The sequence below is a fragment of the Ornithodoros turicata genome, chromosome 3 (genome assembly GCF_037126465.1).
Source record: "Ornithodoros turicata isolate Travis chromosome 3, ASM3712646v1, whole genome shotgun sequence".
In the NCBI taxonomy this organism is placed as follows: Eukaryota; Metazoa; Arthropoda; class Arachnida; order Ixodida; family Argasidae; genus Ornithodoros; species Ornithodoros turicata.
Genome location: NC_088203.1, coordinates 12,482,895 through 12,497,451, shown reverse-complemented (window position 1 = coordinate 12,497,451; position 14,557 = coordinate 12,482,895). Strand labels below are relative to the sequence as shown.

Here is a 14,557-nt window from a genome sequence, read left to right as displayed (position 1 = left end):
TTTATCTTCGTGTCTTTTATAATTTATCTTTATTTCTTTTTCTTGAAACTAACGAAACATTAGATCATTTCATAAAATCGTTGTGTTCTCGTAGACGCGTATAGTTGGCTAAGTATCACAGGTGAAGACAAGTAGGAAGTCTAATTGCACCATACTTGGAAAACATGGCGACTGGGCGTCTTTTCCTGTCGTCTGCTACGGAATACCTTGCGGCGGTGTCGCAGAATACTCCCCAGGGTTAGCAGTGTACGTGAAGACACGACGTTGAGCGGTCGCATTCACGTGGCCGCAGAAAGTAATGACGTTTTTCTCATTTTCCGCCGTATACTATTCTGGGCGAACGGTTATAGGAACCCTACGTGACAATGTACCAGCAAGTAGTGTGTGGCCTATATTCTTGTCCAGTCACAAAACACCAAATACACGCCCCTACGCGGGACGTTTAATACTAGCATCTTTCAATCATCATCCCTTTCTCACCACTTCCGCAAGGGCAATCGGCCAGTGTATAGCGCCATAACGGCGGTGAATGACGCACAACATCATCATCCCATTTATGTGTGTCTTATTACGGGTGTCAGCATCCAGTTGTGCTCCTTTACCGTGTATTCACACGAGAGAATATCCTCACGGAATATTCTAGTGGAAGAAAAAGCGAAAACACTGCTCAAATAGACCAAGTTCCGACCCGTGTTATGTTGCGCATTCACATGGTGCGGCATATCGGGATTGGCGTGCGGCGCATTTAGCAGACGACACTTACCAGACGACGACGCCAGCGTGTTTTCATGTCGTCTGCTATGGAATATCTTGAGCGCTCGCGATTACGTGACAGCAGAAAGCTATGCCGCTTTTCGCATCTTCCGCTTCTGGGGGAATGTGGCTCGTGCGAATACACGGTTAGTGCAACATTCTTCTCTTGCTTTACTCTTCCCTTTCCTTCGTCTTTACCGCTTCATTTTTGAAAAACAATTTTTTGAGCCCTATACCAGCGGCATGGCCGAACGGGTCATGGCGTCCCGCTCGTTTGTGGCAGCTAAGGTCGTGCTGAAGACTGGGAGGCGGTGGGTTCGAACCCTACCACCCGTTGTGCTGTCTGAGGTTTTCCCTGGGTTTTCCGAAGACTTTCCAGATGAATGTCGACACAGGGTGCCGTGTGATGAGCTTTCATCGCACGTTAAAGAACCCTCGGGTGGGCAAAAGCAATTCACAGACCGATCGCTGTTGCGTCGCTCATGATCTGAGTTGTCTCGCGACGTAACCCCCAAATTATTAAATATTATTAATTAATTAATAATGTCGACACAGTTCCCACTGAAGTCGGCCCAGGACGCATACTAACCTCCCTGTCCCTCACTCCTTCCTGCTGTCCTCTCTCCCTCCGTCCACATGTGTACGCCGCTCATAGTTCAGTTGCTTCGCTACACTAACACGGAATAATAAAAAAAATGAAAAAATTATTATGAGCCACCACTTTACTAACGAGCGTCGCAACAAACACGCTTCATGTGTCTCTCCGAGCACCCACGCCTTATATATATAATAAAAGAGAATCGATCTTTTCGCATGTTCTACCAGGGCTAGACACATAACCATAAGAGGCGGCGCAGTAACTTTTATGTGGGAGCATCTTGTTCAAAGCAGCGCGGCAGGAAACTTTCTTCAGACGACGTTCATCCCTTGTAAAACCTCTCGTCGTCTGCTCGAGACAAGCGGTAACAGACGACGCAATCACCGGAACGATGACACAGCACGTCGTCTAGCCCGAGAGAAATGAGCCCCATTGTCTACCGCAGATGACCCAGCAGAGGACACTCGGAAGAAGTAATTCGCGTGACACTTTGCTCTTTCCGCAAGCAATTAGCGCTCCCTTTGGCCCCCGGTGCTTCTGGTATTGACATTCCCTGCAGTACGACACCAGGAGGCGTGAAGATTGTCGATTCATATCGCTATTGTCCCTAACGCTCTGTAAAGCCTCTTAGCGACTCCGGGTGCCCTGCGAGTTCCGCGGTGGGCGGGCAGAGGTTGTGGTTTATGATATAAGTTGTTTTGTGTGTGTTTTTGTGGAGCGTATGTATTGAGATGCGAAGCTAAGTTCTGTCTTCTGTTTTGGCGTAATGTAGTCGTGGACGACAACGTGGCGTGACAAACACGGTTTGTGCCGGTTGTAGTAAACAGGTGGGTATCCTCGAAACTAATTTAGCGTACAAGCGCACAGCGGAAAGCGAATGGAACAGCCGGATGCAGGGGCCAACGTGAGCCTGAGGCGCCCCGCGTGAGGCGCGGGCGGAAGCGCTTTACTGGGGCTTCAGCTTCAGACACTCTTTGGCCAACTCTCTCGATATTAGTTTAGTTGCGCATTGACCAGCGTGGCGGTGGGATTCCACGCGGAGCTTTACGGCAAGCTTATCATGGTCTAAGCAAGCTCCCAAGTACTTGGGAATTGACCTCAACTGTTCAAGACGCTCACGGTCTTTTTGGACTTCTTTCTTGAGTGGCCTGCGTTACCTGGTGGCAACCTGGAAACCTTTGGACTTTTCCATTTTCGGTCGTGCATATGTGGCAAATACGTTTTCTACTTCTCGCATAAGTTATTACCTGCAAGTACTCCCGTGCGCACCCGTGACATCTTCTTTTGGGACTTCTTTCAGCGTGCATTCAAAAGGGACATCTGCTTAAATTCCCGTACTATACGCTTCCTTCCTGTCAGGCCTGGATGCGATTTGCCTCTGGACATCCTCCTGCTGGGGTTATACCCACTGTGGGTAGCTCGACGAATATATGACGCAAATGAGCCACCGGTCGGCTCCTGGCCCATATTCCGTCGCAGCGCACTTTAGTTAGCGCACTTTTTTAGTGTTCACATCCTCTGACGAAACTGCGCACACGTGGCTGAACGTCATCAATGTCTTACGAACGGGCCCTGTAGACTACTAATTTTTTCTTACCAGTCAGTCCTGCTCATGTCTTCATGCTCCTACTTCTTCTACGTGTCCTTATTTTATACGAAGCTTACTTTTCCTTGTTCATGTGGGGTTTTGTGTTTGTAACGTTTCGCGACGTTTGGGTCGTTGTGGAGTTTACTTTTGTAACGCGCATTACTCTCATTTTGTTGCCGTATTACGTTAATGTGCAGCAGTTTTCAATGAGTTGTACATAATGTAAATATTGTTATTCATTCACTCATGTCATTCTTGTACGTAGTGCCATGAACCATAATAATAATAATAATAATAAAAAAAGACAGCGGCATGGCAGAGGGGGCTAAGGCGTCCGCTCATTGGTGGTAACGAAGGTTGTGCTGGAGACTGGGAGGTGGTGGGTTCGAATCCTACCACCGGCTGTGCTGACTGAGGTTTTCCCTGTTTTTTTTTCGAAGACTTTCCAGACGAATGTCGGCACAGTTCCCCCTGAAGTCGGCCCAGGACGCACACCAATCTCCCTGTCCCCCACTCCTTCCTGCTGTCCTCTTTCCGTCTGTCCACATCTGTATGCTGCTCATAGCCACAGTTGCTTCGATGCGCTAGCACGCATCAAAAAAAAAAAAGTTACGCATTGTACCACAGGGCCAATTTTGCATTAAAGAAAACTTGTGATAATGCCTAGCTATTCACGTTCCACGTAAAATAATTTATTTGAATGAACAATATGGGAGAAAGAATGGTATCTAATGCGCAGATCAAACTCGGGTTCCATTGCGCACGGAGGCGAAAATAGAAGAGAAGACAATCGAACGTAATGCACAGTAACTGTCTCGTTCTTTCAAATCGTTTAATGAACTTACGGTCAGGTTTACGTGTTTGTTTGTCTTATTCATGTCGAACTGAATGTTTCATGACATCTACAGCACGATGGTTAGTGTGACCATAGCTAGTTACAAATTTTGTCGTCCGTGAAGCAGAGGACAAGTACGACGATACTTCAGCAAACGATAACCACTTACTAAAGTGTTATGCTTCATTCCGAGTACATATTTACATTACTTTCTCCGTTTTATCAATATAGTATTCGTGACTGATAAGAACCAACAATTTCAATATCATCGCTTCCAATCATAATCATCATCGTCATCAACCTCAGTCCTTCGACCTCCGAAAAGCCACGTTCCAGCGAATGACCCAGTTCTCTCGCGCGAAGACAACACTGGACTACTTTACCCGCAACAGACTCATAAAACGTACCCAACCAAACGGATGAGCACCGCTTTGAAACCAATCCAACCCCATCGTCCTAAGAGCACCACAGAATCCAATCATATCGACAGAGAACATCCCCTTCAATCGAAGACGTCGCTGGCAATGACGGAGCGACGCCACGTGCGATCCACGCCGTAATAGCGCTGGGCGCGCAATTTAGGGCTTGCCCTCTGCAGCGTATTAGGCAAATTAGGTACGGGTTGAATGGAGATTATCGTATTGCACGCACAAGGCGTTTCAAGTGGATCAAGGATGAATCATTATACGGGGTACCGATCGATTCAGGTTCCCTCCATTCCGTCGTCGTCGGCGAGGTTCTTCCGTCGTTTAGCGGCCGGGACCGCACGTTACGGCTACCGTGACCGCACGTTACGGCTACCGTGACGTGGGCTGGCTCATAAAATGTGCAACGTTAAACTGTACTCCAACCGTGGCTGTGACGGACGATCTTCTAGCAAAGAAGCCCGCAAAAAAAAAAAAAAAAAAAAAGAAAGCGAGATAATTGTAGTGTTTCGTGATCTCCTTCTGGCGGCCCGTTGTGGTTGTCGTCTGCTTTTACCGCGATCGATTGTCGAACTCGTCCCTGAGTGAAGCGACGAGTGTATTATTATTCTTATTCTTATTATTATTAGTGTTATTAGGAAAGACAGCAGGGTTCTACGTCAAGGGTGGATGTTTTATGTCGGTAGACGAGCCGCAAGAGCCCCGGTGTTGGCCTAGTATCAAATTACAGTAGTGTACATATATACAGCAACAGACACTAACGATATAAAGGAAATGGTAGGAAGGCAATAATCCAGGGCACTGGGAGGTTAAAAGAACATACATACATATGATAAACATATGGAGGGACATAACATAACATAACATAACAAAATGACAATAGGAAAGAGGCTCAAAAAATGCAATATGCAATATTTCAGGCATTATTTGAAAAAGTGCAGTGAAGAAGAGAAGGCAAGGTAACTAGGCAACAAAACTGAAGACAGGAGGAACAAATAAGTCGATAAGGATGACTGAATTTAAGACTAGCAAGGGGTAATGCTGCTTTTAAATGCATTTTTTAAAAGGCTTACGCGGTGCCGGGTTTTTCACGAGCCAGATGTCCTGTTGGTGGTTGTGTTGTTGGTTGGTAGATTGAAACACAGGACGTATGATTTAGGTGAGGATGCTTGCACCTCACGCTAGGTGTCTCCTCTAGAGTGTGAATTTACTTTCCTTATTTGTGACTTCTCGCCGCGAGCTAACGACACCACAGTGAACGGTGGATTAATTTGCCCACGTATTGCCTTTGCTATTGCAACCTACTAGGGTCGATCATATGCTCTGGTAACCTAAAAAAAAATACTACAAATGCAGAAGAGATCTGGTAGGACTATAGCAAATGTGTCATACCCCCCCCCCCCCCCTTTACATACTTTCCACGTTCGTCACCGCATTAAAAGTATTACGGATAGGCAGTCTCAGGCATAGTCATAGTTACAGGCATAGTCTCGGGTTTTTAAGTTATGGACGGATAGGCAATTTGTCTGTACTACTTGCTAGTTTGATCATATATAATTCGTATACGCCACAAATATATCACCTGGCTCTCTTTATGCATTTGACTTACAGAAAAGTACACTATGACATAGCCGGTAGAACATCTTATGGCATACGCGGTTACATAGAACCAACCGTATACGGTAAACAATCTCTGAAATATGGGGTAGCACAGATTCTAAATACTCTTCCTGTCCCAAGCATGGGTATGTTTTCCCTATTCCTGAGAAATTTGCGTGATACATTATTTTATACCAAAGTGACCATCTTTCATGTGTATCGCGTTGTGATTGTAGCATGATTTGTATTGTGATTTTTTTCCTCATGTTTCACTTTGTTGACCTTGTTGCTGCTGTTTACTGTTGTCAAAATCACGCACGGCGGTGTGAACTCATGATATCAGCAAGGCAGCATACAGGACGCATTAGGTGCTCTTTTCAGTCCCGCACTCTGGGATTTCACCAAAGCGAAATTACTTGTGCACCCTAAAGCAGCCCTTAGAGAAATACTGGACAGAGCCGATGGCGGTGTTCACTGACATCTCCATAACAGTCCGCTTCCTTACCGGAAACAGTGGCAGGAACGTTGTAAAAAAAACTGAAAGGGAAAGTGCAAACACGAATATGTGAGTGATGAAAATACGCAGCTAGACCCGATCTTCTAATTTATTTCTCAACCCTGCGGAATAGCTCTTTTTATAGCATGGGTGAAATTCCCCCGTGTACTCAATGAGTGCAGGTACGCAATGAGAAAATGCAACTATGAAAGAATGATTCCATCCTTGCCGCGTACTCCCTCGAGATCTCCTTCCTTCGCATTCTGCATAATAATGGCTGCAGTGGCCAGCTTCGAAACAACACGGTAAGAGATTAGTACGCGAGTGACAGCCAATGGCGTTCCGTCCAGAGGAGCCGTAATCCGATTGAGCCTTTGATTCATGCATGTACTTCCATTGTCCGTACAGGCATATAGTCCGTATGTGTCTTGTCGTCTCTGGTTTGCCTATGTGTCCGTGGAAGAGAGACGCAACAAAATGACACACAGACACAGTCCTTCTCGTGATTCGTGTTTGTACTCGTTCCACCAATAATCCTGTTACCTCACTCTTCCATTGGCAGCGTCTGAGTGTGTGAAACGTTCACACAGAAGAAAACAATTGCGCATGCACAAGTAGGACAAGTGTTTGTTGTCAGCGCGCTCACAACGTACTTTAATGCGTGTTGTGCCTCTAGGGTATATGGGCGTGTCCAATAAGAGGTGACAGCGTATTTCTCACGGATTGTTCGAATAAACAATTGACGATGTTATTGCGACGAAGTTCTCGCGTTATGTTTCATTCATGTAGAAGCATGTGCTGTGAAGTGCATCAGATCTTTCGTTGGACGTTCGATTGTACGATGATGGAGATGTACTCTATAAAATATTTAAGTAAACACGAAAGAAGCTGCAGTGAAACTCCTTGCTGGTAGGACCCCGGCGTCGGTAAGCCCCCCGGCGTGCGTCTGCAGAATCCCGGAACGTGATAGTCGATTTCTTCAAAGGGTGCTTGTGTCAAACTTGTCACAATGAAACGTCTTGATTGAAGTTCAGAGCTTGTGTTCGCCATTCTCTCCCAACACTGGGTGTTTCATTTTCTTTTCTTTTTTAATCACATATAGGGTAAAGTGTGACTACCTGAAGACGGGCAAGTTGAGGACAGCTTGGGTTCTTCGCGTGGCATTTTCTTAGCAATATTTTTTCTCGTCTGTGACACCAGGGTGCGTACGCTCGTTGTCTGGGCTTTGAAGTAACCTGTTGATGTTCGGCACGTGGCTTTTTAGAAAGACTTGAGACGCTGTTTTGCAGATGTGGTCGAGGTAAGAGGGGCCCTCTTTTTGTCCCTTCTGTAACTTTCGCGAGCATTGACTTCTAATTTGCTTATTTCTGCTGCTCGGCTAATAAAATATGACCTCACCGTTATCATGCTGCGTCATTGCCCTGTGTTTCCATGTGCACTACTTGTGGCTGACCGTCTCGGCTGGCCCAAACAAAAGACAAAATTTAAACCCGGCATTAATTTTTTGATGTCCTCAACGTACCCATAGGATACACTATGGGTAAGTAGAGGACATAAAAAAAGGGGGTAAGTTGATGTTGTTTCACAAAGGTTTAGGGATTCAGTTAACGAATTATGGTAATAATTTAGGCGATTATTCTGACTGCTTTTAACAAAATAGTTAAACAGTCCTCAACATACACCACCTTACCCTACTCCGTATGTGAGCAAGAGGTCGGGTTGTGTGTAGGATGCCAATCTTCCACTTTCCTGCTGCGCTTATCCCGACAGTCGCTGGGGCTTCAAATCAACCTTAGCTCGTCTGAGACCGAGTCTCAAAACCTGTCAAGACCACAGTGCCCCCGATAGCAACAGACACAGTGTCCTCGAAAACGGTCGCGACAGTCAAGACACGGAAGACAGCCAAGTCAGGAACACCAACAAAACACAGCACTAGCACACTGGCACTAGCTTTCGCGTTCACCTGTTCGGTCCGCGAACCAAAACATTGTAATTGGTTTCTTGTGCTACCTTCAGCGGAATTGCACGCCCATGGTCAAATTTGAATCATCCAGGGTTGTACCAGATACTCAAAAACTATTTGACTTAAGTTACTGAGCACCAGGCAAAAAAGTAAATGGGTACAGTCGAAACAGTCCACCATGAAAAGCATTTGAGTATAGATTAACTAAATACTCACAGAAGTAACACGTAGCTCTCAAGATACTGTCAAGTTACACTTAGTGAAGTTTGCTGTCAAACAAATAAAAACAAAATGAAGTTGAAAAGATTGATTTTGTAAAAGAAAAAATGGAGATGTTATTCTCGAGCCACTCCGGACTGGCTACTCCAGGGCGCGTTATTGAAAAAAGAAAGGGAACTACACAAATCTACACGCTTTGAAAGATAATGGATGAAAACATCATCACAAAACTTGGCAACAGTGTAGGTACATATTCGTATGCGGACTCTTCTCCTCCTGCAATATGCCTTCTTATAGGACGCTCTCCTCCTCGCTTCATGCCTACAAATGCGAGTGGTATATAGTGCCCAACAAGAGCACGCGGAGTTCATCATTTCCACGTCCTAACCTAGTCCTACCACCGGCTGTGCTGTCTGAGATTTTCCCTGGGTTTTCAGAATACTTTCAAGACGAATGTCGGCACAGTTCCCCCTGAAATCGGCCCAGGACACACACTAACCTCCCTGTCGCCCACTCCTTCCTGCTGTCCTCTCTCCATCTGTCCACATCTGTACGCTGCTCATAGCCACAGTTGCTTCGCGGCGCTAACACGGAATCAAACAAATCAAACAAACAAACGTCCTTCCTGTCTCAAACAAAAAGTATCATAGGATTCACTTACAAAATGAGCACACGTTACTCCCCAAAGTATTTAAGTTTGAATACAAAATACTCACTTTTAAATGTCATGTCTCGATTATCCGGACACCTCGGGAGTCATCGCTTTTCGTCCGGATAAGGAATTTCAGGACAGCCGAACCAAGAAAACCTTCGGGAAAACGTTGAAAAATTGAGAAACCTCTTTATTGCGCCGGAAAAGGAAACGAGGAAAATATTGTTAGTTCAAAAATTCATGAGAAGTGAGCTGCCTGAAAATAGTTGGCACGCGTGTGATAGAAGTTTGGTCACAGCCACAGCACCTCCTGCGTCACCCTACTATTCAAAGAAGGGCAATGTCTCAGAAAGTTGGGCCTGCGCATATGTTTTTGTCTTTTTTTGCAAATATCTTTGGCATAGGCCAAAAGACAGGCGACGCTTTCGGACGGCCTGGACATTGACATTCACATGTGGCTTTCTCACGCCCGGTGGATACAGGGCACATATCTCCCACTTATTGTCTACCATCTCTACCGTGTGCCCGCACAAACCAGAGAGGAGTGACATCTGAAGCAAGGGAGTCAAACAGCACAGAATGCCCTGGTGTGATGTAACCCTTTTCCGGAACAATGCGAACGCAGCACATGCCAGCAACAGAGGACGTTCACACTTTTCCGGATAAGCGAGTCGGAAGGTTCTGGAAGGTTGGTCCCGTACGTGCTGTCTGCATGTATACGGATAACGAGTTAATTCCGTACAACCCAGAAGAAATCCAATGGTAGCAGGTTCGTTCCCGGGAATGTAGTCTTGATAATGAGTTTTCCGGATATCTGAACTATGGATAAGGCTGTATTTGTAAGGTAGGACTCTGGATACGATAGTATTTGTAAGATAAGACTCTGGATAAGACTGCGTTTGTAAGATAAGACCATGGCTAAGGCTGTATTCGTAAGTTGCTCCAAAAAGTATTTACGATTTAAGTCTGGCATCATCATTCACCAGCGCGTCGGCACTAGAATATACTCTTTTCACTCCTTGGCTAACCTTTCCCTCTTATTTTTTTTATCTAATAAGCATATCCCCCCCCACACACACACACACCTCGTGTGTCCCATCTTTTTCTGAGAGTCCAACGTACCAGCATATTTCTTAGTGTGCGCGCGTTACACTGTCTGACCGTTGGTGCTGTATCTGTCGTAAATGTTGTTTCAGCGCAATTGGCGTTTACTATACTCGGTTTGTACGGCCAGAGTGTGAACGTGAGCGTGCGTAGTACGTGTCTAACCCCCATCATCCTAAGACCAGCACCAAGTACCACAGAATCCAACCATATCCAATCCAAGCCATGGCTACAGTGAGTGTGTGTCCGTGCCCTTCTGGACGAGGTCTTGTTACGTCTGTGTCACGTCGACGTAGCGGAGTGGCAGCACACCTGTCCTTCAATAAGAGAGATGTGGGTTGGAATCCTGCCGCCGGCACTCGCTGAGGTTTCGTCAAGTACCGTTTTTCTATGGTGTAAATGTGCGCGGTCTTCAAGTTCCCGATGTAGATACCGGTCTAAAAATTAGTGTTCAGACCGGGACCCTACCAAGCTGGAGGCCATGCCGTTTTCGTCCCATTTCGTATGTGTGTGTTGCCTGTGGAATATTCTGCTGCAGTGGTTCTAATATCCTTCCATATTAGGGTCGAACAATACGTACCCTATTGATATGAATTCCAAATAATGAAGAACAGTAGGGATGGGGCAATCGAGTCCGGGAGTCCTGGAATCCCAAGAGGGGATTCGAAATTCGGGAATCCGAATCCCATTGCCCCAAACGGCGAACCAAATCTTTCGAATCCACCATCCACGTTAATTTGTTTCTTTTTAAAATTGGCGCCTCCGGAGTCCGCCGGAAGCCTGATTGGCCAACAGCTGTTTTCCTGTTTATTTGTCTATGTTGCCGTGGGCCACCAGCACCATCTCGCGTGGCTCAGTGGTTAGCGTCATCGCTGGACGCACATTCCTCCAGGGCGTCAGTCGTGATGTTGCACACCTCTGTGAGGCCGTCAACGGCGAGCCTTTTCACCTCCACCACCACCGCTGAAAGAGTTCAGCGGGAACTCTTACATTACAGGTTAAAAAGTCACATGATTTTGATTTTGATTCTTGCCCAGTTTTATGGAAATAATTCGGACTCGAGAGCTTATGTATTTCCTGTAGGCGATGAATAACATGTTAAATAAATTACGAGAGTGTTCAATCAGACCGGGACTTTCTGTCTCCTGGGTGCACAAATGGCTCGCGCTACTTCTTTTTCGTCATTTTCACACGCGACAGGCCTCCGTGTTCACCGCGCGGTGGTTTAAAATTTGTGCAAAAGAGAAGACACGTGCTGGACAAGATGGCCGACAACGAGGTGAGCGCTCACATCGAAAAGCGAATTATCACGAAGTTTCTGGTGAATGAAGGCGTAAAGTCATCTGAAGTTCACAGAAGACTTCAGGCTCAGTATGACCACGATCCACTTAGACGCAGCAAAGCGTTTGAGTGGTGCAAACGGTTCCGAGACGGCCGTATATCAGTGCAGGACGATCCCGGCCGGGGCGGCTCAGAGCCCAGTGTCAGAGTTCCCTTAGAACATCCAACTTGTGCAGCGCCTGATCCTCAAGGATCGACGGATAACATGTCTCGAACTGGCTCGAAAGACGGACCTTTCTGCGGGAACGTTGAACACTATCATTCATGAACACTTCCAGTTTCGGAAAGTTAGTGCACGTTGGGTCCCGAGGCTGCAGCTCTCCGTGTTTGACCGGCAGAGAAGACTGGAAATCTCCCAAGAGCTAACGTACAGTTTTTCGACACTGAAGGACAGCCGTTCCTCGATCGGATCATCACGTGCGGTGAAACGTGGGTACACCATTTCAATCCTGTGTCTAAACGCGCATCAAAAACAGTGGAAGCATCCGGGCTCGCCAGCTCGCAAGAAGTCCCGAAGCACCCCGTCTGCGGGTAAGGTCATGGCCACGGTTTTCTGAGACAAGGCCTGCGTTGTTCATGTTGATTTTCTGCCCAGTGGAACCACCATCAATGGTGCATATTACTGCCAGGTCCTCAGGAATGTGCATAGGGCGCTGAAGCAAAGAAAGCGGCCGGGCCTCATCACCAAAAGAGTCCTCTTCCTATACAGGACAATGGACGCCGGTATACCACGCATCTCCCCACACGCGCCTTACAGGAACTTGGCTGGGAGTTGCTGCCATATCTTTCTTACAGTCCAGACCTCGCCCCCAGCGATTTCTATCTCTTCAGGCCACTGAAGGCGTTCCTTGGGGGCCGCCACTTCAGCTGCGACGATGAGGTCAAGAATGCGGTCCGGTCATGGCTGCTACGCGCCGGTAAGGATTTCTCCGCTGCTGGCATCCAAGCGCCGCGTGAAACGCTGGAACAGGTGCATTAGTGCAGCTGGAGATTACGTTGAAAAATAAAACTGATTTCTCGCCTGTAAGTACATTTTACTTTTGCGAAAAATGAAAAGTCCCGGTTTGACTTGAACACCCCTCCTACATTCAAGAAGAACTCCTGACGCTGAACTGGGTACGCTTTCTCCTGACAGTGAACTATCATTTAATCTGTTCTTCATTAAACAAGGATATCAAATTCTGCTTTAAACCACTTTTCAGTAGAAGTGTTTTTCCCCCTGGCGTTTTCAATTATTTTTAAGAAAGGATTGGAAAGATTCGTCGATTCGCAGAACCCTCCTTGGATTTTGATGCGGATTCGGATTCTGAAAATTCTGGAATCGTCCCATCTCCAAAGAAAAGCATCTTCTGTAACTAATCTTTATAGCTTTCGTGAACGATATTATTTTCATGTCAATTTCCCTTGACTTACACTATAATGGACCAGTCTCCTGAGATGTGGCGCCCTCTCGAATGTCGTCTGCTACTGGCTGAAAACAAATGCACGTGAGGAGCGCTGCGGTTTCTGTGTCTTTCGTTCCAGCATACTTCGTGCATTCACTTCTTGAGTATCCATCTTAGGCATCGAGGCCTATTCCTGCTGCTTCTCCCTGTACAAAGTGTAAGTGTCCGTTTGATGTATGCAACATGACCCTGGAGCAAACCGTGTCTGTGTCATTCCATGCCAGACCAATAAACTGTGCACAACTGTTTTGAAGAAGAGGAAGAAGAAGATTCTTGCGCTTGTTGAGTGCAGTGCAGTCATCAAGCACTAAAGCTTTTCGTTATCGTTCCTGGGTCCTTTCATACATTTCTGGCGCCGAGAAGCGTAGCCTCGCTCATTGACGGAAGCAATCCATGAACGGGAAATAGTGTAGAGCAGCGTTAACGTAGTAATGGCTACGGCTGTTTTCAGCAATGGTTTTAGCTATGGTTCCATTGTTTTCAACCAGAAGAGCAGACGACGCGGGATGCGCATGCGCACAGCGATCGCGTGATAATAGTGGATTCATCGAAGAAATACTATAGCGCACGATTTTTAATTTGTTGTCTTTTTTTTTTCTTTTTTGCGCGTGTGCGCGCAAGTATTGCATCCAAGATTTTGTAACATTCCTTCCCGGTTCAAGCAGACGTGTACAAGATACTCAAAAATGTATTTAAGATAAGATAATAAATACTAACGTTAGAATGTAATTAAGATAGAGTATAAATACATAAAAATTAAAGTAATTAAGATAGAGTACAGAATACTTCAAAAAGTATTTGAAATACAATTAAGATACTATTTGTCCTTGAATGCAAAAAGTCACCGGTCACTGGTCAATGCGGCAAGTTGCCGATATGCGACATGAATCACCTAAACCACGCGCACTATATGCGCTAGCCGCCGCTGTGTGATAGGAGTCATCTAAACACAAGTCCCAAAAAGATGACAAAGAGATACCACATAATTTAACTAAGTATATGTGTCCCAGAACAAAGCAAACTTCTAGCAAGTCCCTGCTCGGCGAGGTCAGAATTCGGTGTGTCCGCGCTTCAGGGCACACATAATAGAACCCTCACTGGCCAAGGATTGGTACACACGGGGCAAGATCTCTAAATGGGGACTTCCAAGAAGGGCCAATGTCCGGGTCATGTTCGAGGGACTCGGGAAATTTCCACTGAACAAGCAAGGTAATGGGAAGACGAGACAGAGAAAGTTTAAGAGGGACATCCAAAATATGTAATTAGAGTATTGAGTAGAAAATACCATAAAATGTATTTTAAATAGAGTACAAATACACAAAACAAAAAGTATTGAGTAGAGTACCAAAATACCGCAAATTGTATTTAAAATACAGTATTTTAAATACAATACTCCAAATACGTACAAGTCTGGGTTCAAGTTACCTGACAGTCCAAGAAACGTCTCATTATCTATGCGTCGCTGACCCATTTAAGTCCGGAAGAGAGAAGGCTGATATGCTCAGCGACACCGTATTTGTGCATGTTCTTGGAGCACTG

The 14,557-nt window shown here is 45.9% G+C and overlaps 1 long non-coding RNA gene across 1 annotated transcript in view; it reads right to left on the bottom strand.

Annotated features, from left to right (window-relative positions):
- The window catches only part of LOC135389916 (uncharacterized), a 36,816-nt gene extending 22,307 nt beyond the window's left edge, over positions 1-14,509 (bottom strand). The window contains exons 1-2 of the long non-coding RNA XR_010421618.1: positions 14,444-14,509; positions 9,193-9,284 (exon numbers count right to left, since the gene is read on the bottom strand). This is a non-coding gene — a long non-coding RNA (uncharacterized LOC135389916). The remainder of the gene's footprint in view (positions 1-9,192; positions 9,285-14,443) is intronic.
- Positions 14,510-14,557: the final 48 nt, after the last annotated feature.